At 55.1% G+C, this 6299-nt stretch overlaps 1 long non-coding RNA gene across 1 annotated transcript; it reads right to left on the bottom strand.

Moving 5' to 3' along the window:
• Positions 1-2512: 2512 nt before the first annotated feature.
• On the bottom strand, positions 2513-6001 carry LOC119113907 (uncharacterized). Its single transcript, XR_005095981.1, has 3 exons — positions 5949-6001; positions 3501-3667; positions 2513-2969 (listed from the first exon to the last, which is right to left on the bottom strand). It is a non-coding gene; the product is annotated as an uncharacterized LOC119113907 (long non-coding RNA).
• Between the last annotated feature and the right edge of the window lie 298 nt (positions 6002-6299).

The following is a 6299-nucleotide window of genomic DNA, read 5'->3' on the forward strand; positions in this document are numbered from 1 at the left end:
GACCGATGGTCAATTGCTCAATTGTATGGTACTGAGCCGCACCCTGTGCCACTGGTCCGCGCACTGGTCAGTCCTGGCCTGCACAGGTCCAGTTGTCCTCCAGCAGACTGGAAAAGTGCGTGACGTCACCCAACTCTCCCAGGCCCACCGCAAGCAGGGTCGTCCCTGTGATGTGTGGAACGCCTTTTTCCGAAGAAAACTGGCCTCTACCAGGGCTTCCGCACGTTTCGCAGCCCCCGTTTCCCGTGTTTCCCGCGTTCCACGCCGTTTGTGAGAAGAAAGGACCACGAAAGCCACGACCGTGCGCGACACCTCACCTTAAGAAACAACGCTGCGGCATCAAGTGGCCCCCGACGGACTCTTCCTGTCGATGGCTCATACCACGCGCGCCGACGACCGATGCCGGGAAGCTGCAGCTCCGGCAGCTTCCCGGCGGGCCTGCGCGGCCCCGCTCGCCGGAGGAGGCCGTCCCGTGCGTCTCCAAGGCCTCCTTCAGGGAGGCACCGTACCACTGTGACGCTTCCCGAGTGCTGTTCCGACTCGCGGGGTCCTTTGCGCTTCATGAGTCGCGCCTTTTGTGCGTGGTCAAGACACGCCGCAAGATGCGTTGCGGGCGCCGGGTGGGACCGTAGCGATTCGGACACGGCGTGGAGCTGACGCTGCGTCAAGCTGAGCACGAGCAGCGGGCGCCGAGCGACCATTGCCGGTAGTGAGGATAAATGATAATCAACCCTCGGTGCGTAGCGGTGGAGGACAAAGTTCGTAAATGACGTCACGCGGATGCGCTGATATTTATGGTGGTCCGATGGAACATGAACCAAACTCCAACAAATAGCTGCCGTGCGTGTGTGTGTGTTTTTTTTCTTCACCCAGCTCAGCACACTTATATCTATGAGCCTCACGGACTTGCGGACTAGCTGGTGGTCGTCATGTGCTCCGGTGAACTAGCTGATGGTCACGTGATACGCTCCCAGACCGCGACCAGACGTTGTCAAGTCATCAGTCCGACCACGTGTCTTGAACCACGGCATTCTAGCTGAATGCGTTCAGTCATTTAATTGCGTCGCGTTTGCCAAACCCGTTGCCTTTTCTCACCAGTGAACCCTCTATCTCGATGGCGATATGGCTGAAACAGCCAAGCCGCCAGCATCACTTATCTCACAAGACTGTCAAATGCAGTGAGTGCGTAAAGAAACTGAGCTTACACCGCTAGGCGCGACATCTATTGTGGGGAGCACCAATCTCGGCCGACTCGTGAAGCAGTCTGATCCAGAACAGGTAGTCCAGACTGATGCAAAACAGTCTGATCCAGAGCATTCACTCTGTCCAATCTGACCAGCAGTCTGATCCAGAACAGGTAGTCCAGACTGATGCAAAACAGTCCGATCCAGACCATTCACTCTGATCCAGTCTGATCAGCAGTCTGATCCAGAACAGGTAGTCCAGACTGATGCAAAGCAGTCTGATCCAGGGCATTCACTCTGATCCAGTCTGATCAGCAGTCTGATCCAGAACATGCGACATGCCATGCGTGACGTGTCATTGCGCTTTATGCCGTAGCTCTATGAAGTGTCAGTCACAGAAACTGTGCCGTAGCGCAGCGCCCTTGACTGGGTGCAATGGCTGAGGCACGTTGGAGGCAGGCCGCGGCTGGGGGAGAATAGGGTAGTGCTCAGGGACTGGACTGGGTCGCAGAGGAGACGCGGTGTGTACATTTCGTAGCCTGAGACCAAAGGGCTTTTATGCACGATTTTTGTGAGCCTGTGGCGGGTACCACCGGCTCTTTGTGATAAGTTAACGTGTTAGTGTTGTACACTGTGCATTTACCATGACAGATATAACGCTATGGTGGAAACCAGGGGGTGTCACTTTGTTTACTTTCGGAGGGCCTCAGCGCTTCCCTCCCCACCAATGCTGTCTTGGGCCCCGCAATAGAGCCCCCCCACCCCCTCAATACATATGAGCGAACGGGAGCGCTAAGCCAATGCAGTCCAGTAAGCGTCCGGACTGCTGGTATACTATAGACATCTAAGCGCTTAAGCACTATCAATATCATGATCAGATACCATCATTATCACTAGCACATCAGTCTCAAATGGGGAATCCAAAAATATGTAAATATTTTTTGAACGACCAAACGTTTTTCTTTAAATCTCCAATTTGTTATGAGGGGCGCAAGTCAAAGCGGCCGAAATCCGGGGAGAAATCGGGATTTGGAAGCAGGTTAGATCAACCTCATTGGCTCAGCCCCCCCCCAACCGATTTTAGTGTGATACCCCTGGTGGGAGCAATCTAAAACATGAATGGGTGCCGGCAAGTTGCGTGCCTTTCATGTTCAGATATTATCGACACCATACCTGCTTTAATCATTTTTTGCTGATGCTTTCACAACATGACTGGTGAATGTAACTCGTTGGACCAGATCATCACCGAACAGGAACTTGTGGCGTAATTCATAGAATGTGGCCCGACATGCTCGTGGAATCCCTGCACTGATGGTTAAACGCGAAAATTCGTTTCACTGGCTTGTATTAATTTTTTCACACAGAGCTCATCACAAGGTGTGTCAGCGTGCGTTCCTCGCGCCCAGCGCCGTCAGCCCCCACCCACCTGGGGCCAGATGCGGTGCTGCCAGGCGGCACTTCACCGCCGCGACTCTGGACGCCCCGCACGTCAGCCCGTGTGACCCGTGACCTTCGCGGTCACCCATGACCCGGTGACCCCGGCACCGACACGGCGTTGTTGACACGTGAACGGACGCGGCGTGTCCGACATCACGCTCTAGGAGTCTCAGAGGAGCCCTAGTGGCAGTAGTAACACGGACGGCGGAACGGTCTCCGTCCAAGGCCCGCCTGTTGGATGGACACCGCGTTCGCCCCCGAATTATGAGATGAGCCGTAGATGTTGTTTGCGGTGTTGAGAAAAGCATTTGCCGCGTTGTGGCTGGTGCCAGGGCCACGCACTGCCCCCTGCAGCAAGAACAGACGCGTTGTCAACGGATGAAATCATGGCGCTCAAGCACATCGTCTCGCCGGTCACCTCCTAAACTGGACCGTGCTCCTGGCAGCAAAGCGACTGATACCCAACCTTCCAGATGATTTACTGTGTTCACATGCGCTTAGCTTCGAGAACGCTGCGAACCCAGTCTGAAGAAGCCGCTCGCCATGCGTCGTGCGTCGTGATCACGGTCGCGTTTCGTCGTTTTTAATATCTGAGGACCAGCTGATGACTCGTGCTGGCTTTCTGGTTTCCTTACACGCTGACATTTCGGACTTGACACACAACATTCCCGAGCGAGCGCATGCATTGTCTGTGGACGGAAGCCTTTGACCACAATCGATAGCGCGTCCACCACAGGCCTCGTCTCCTGTTCTGGTCCGCGCGCTAAGCTCCCCACCCAGCTTCCCGTTACACCTAACGTGAATGGAGGGGGCAAACAACCTACAGCCTCATCTACCGTGCCTCCCCCTACCATCCTCCACTGGATGCGATCTACTTACGTGGGCCTGGGCGGTCACATGGGAGACGGAGGAGGAGCCTCCATAGTTGGAGTTGACACCATGAGTGACCTGACCGGCCGCGTTGCCGACAGCGCTTCCGGGCCGCCAGAAGGGACCCGCTGAGGCCACCGCCAGGGTGCAGCACAACATCAAGACGACTTTCATCCCTGCGGTGGACAGAGGCCAGGAGCAATTAGATCAGGCGTTAACCACGGGGTATAATGGGGGAGAGAGCAAGGAGAGAAACAGGGAAAGAGAGAGAGAGAGAGGGAGAGAGAGAGAGAGAGAGAGAGAGAGAGAGGAGAGAGAGAGAGAGAGAGAGAAAGAGAGAGAGAGAGAGAGAGAGAGAGAGAGAGAGAGAGAGAGAGAGAGAGAGAGAGAGAGAGAGAGAGAGAGAGAGAGAGAGAGAGAGAGAGAGAGAGAGAGAGAGAGAGAGAGAGAGAGAGAGAGAGAGAGAGAGAGAGAGAGAGAAAGAAAGAAAGAGAAGACGGGAGCGAGAGATATGTCTTAAAGGGAACATGTCTTTCATATTGGTGAACAGTGCCAGCACGATAGCCGCCAGTAGCGGCCGGCCCCACCGCGCAGAGGCCCATTCTCCGATCGGCTAGCAGCCATGACGTCATCACTGTCCTCGCAAAGCCACGTGATGACGTCACAGTACCAGCCGGCTCCGACGCGGGACACCGTCATCCTGATCGTGACATTAATTGACGTAAACCGGTCGGCGAATCAGATGGATGAAATCGAATCGGCGGTATCGGATCGGTCCGGGAGGGCGGCAAATCGCCGTTCCAGTCTGGTGAGAGGCCTCAGAGAGGGAGCAGCGTCCTCACGGCTGTTGTACCTTCAGACGCAGCAGGGGCGAGTCGGGTCAACAGGAGTCCTGTCCGCCGGGGCTCCACGTCGTGATTGTGGGGGCCTTTTTACTCGGAGGACACCTTTTGACTCGTGGTCCTATTTTGGTGCGCAAGGGACAGTTGGTGCGTAAGGGACGTTTTATGTATTCGAAGCCATTGGGGTCTTTTAAGCCACCAAGGAGTGGATACTGTAGCCTTACTGTAGCCTTACTGTAGATACTGTAGATACTGTAGCCTTGGGCCAAAGCGGACCCCGCCATCTGCGGGGAAGAGGGAAAAGGGGAAGGAGGGGGAAACATTGGGGAAAGAAGGGGAGGGGAGCTCACCGTTTGGGTTCACCTCTAGAGACGGGGGAAGCAATTGCTGGCTGACAATTCTGTCAGCCATCCTTAAGTACTTCTGCCAATGGCAAATGCGAAGTGTAGCGACATTTTTTGAAAACAGCTTTGTGAGTGAAACCACACTGACAAAGACTCACCGACACAACGATCAGCAATCGCCACGCGTCCAAGTCATAGTGATCACCAGAAGCGCAGGAGAGGGGGGGGGGGAGGTGGCACAGGGTAGTGGCACAGAGGGAGGGTCGTGGCACAGGGGTATGCCCCCCCCCCCCCCCCCACACACAGCGACGGGTCCATGATTTCGTCAAGGGAGCACGCTACATTGTAGGGCCCCTTCCCCAACAATTCTCGCATTTCGGACATTTAATTTGAGAGTGTGGTATCTGTTACTTGTACATGCGAATCCATCTTCCTGTTCACAGCCCTTGACAGCTAGGCGTACCAAGGATGCAAATGCATGGAGCTTGTTCGTTTTCTCTAGATCATGGTGGATCCTGTAATTTTGTGGCTGAGAATCCGAGGAAAGCACGGCAAAGTGGCCGAAAGTTGCCTGGTAAATGCCATCCAAATCAAGCACGAACTTGATTCCTGGCTCATTTACATCTAGCCGGTTGGTCGATGTAATCAGCTGACGGCTAATTTCTACTGCAGGGTTTCTGTATTGACTGCTATGAAGAAGTGCAAAATATGCTTGTACTCGAGCTGTCTTCAGAACGTGATACAAAAATATGATACGAGTCAAAAATCTACTAACCAACGGAAATCACACACACGACGGCGACGGCGCCTAGCACTATGTTGGAAAATGTGGGCAAAATGTGGGCATGTGGGCAAAACGGCTGTGGGCATCGCAGCTCATTTAACAGCACCGGAGCTCTCTTCGATCCCGTATGTTAATACACGAAATCATTTATTAACTGACTTTTAAAGCAGCAGAGCTGCATGGTCTGGCAGCTTCGCGCTTCCGCTTTAAACACAGAAGCACCAAAACTGCAGCATAAGATGTTCATACCGTTCAAGGGAATGCAAACAAATTCGATGATTTGGGAGGACTTTTCACCAGCAGTAGACGCCTTGTCAAGACCGGTGCCCCCATACTCTTACCAAGACTCCGCCGTGCGCCTGGTGATCGCGGACCTAGCCCAAACGCCCCAGAGCGCTTGCAGGTGCAGTCTCAACGAGCCCGGGGCCGCCCCTCGGTCGCTCCGCCTCGGTCTCCGATCACCGAAGCCCTACTGGCAGCGTCTCACCTGCAGTGGAGGTCCAAACCGGTCGGCTGGCTGTTGAGGCGTCCACTCGAGTCTGCTCCGGTCGCACCGTCGCCCAGCCTCTCTTATACGGCGCCTGACCTGGCCCTGGGCTCAATAGGACGGAAAACCCAACCAAAGCCGCGGGGGCGCCCTGCCCTCCTCGTTGGCCGCAGTTCGCCAAACTGGTTCCGCATCCCAATGAGCCGGATCATTGCGCGTATGTCGGGGAGAGCTGAAACACGAGACGACGGGGAGACGGGCGAGCGCTCGGCCGGTCCGTTGACAGCCACGGGACAGTGCAGCCGCGCCATTTGTTGGCGAATAGCGCGACTGCATATGTGGCGACACGCA

This window comes from Pollicipes pollicipes, unplaced genomic scaffold, assembly GCF_011947565.3.
Source record: "Pollicipes pollicipes isolate AB1234 unplaced genomic scaffold, Ppol_2.1 Scaffold_7262;HRSCAF=8765_pilon_pilon_pilon, whole genome shotgun sequence".
Taxonomy (NCBI): domain Eukaryota; kingdom Metazoa; phylum Arthropoda; class Thecostraca; order Pollicipedomorpha; family Pollicipedidae; genus Pollicipes; species Pollicipes pollicipes.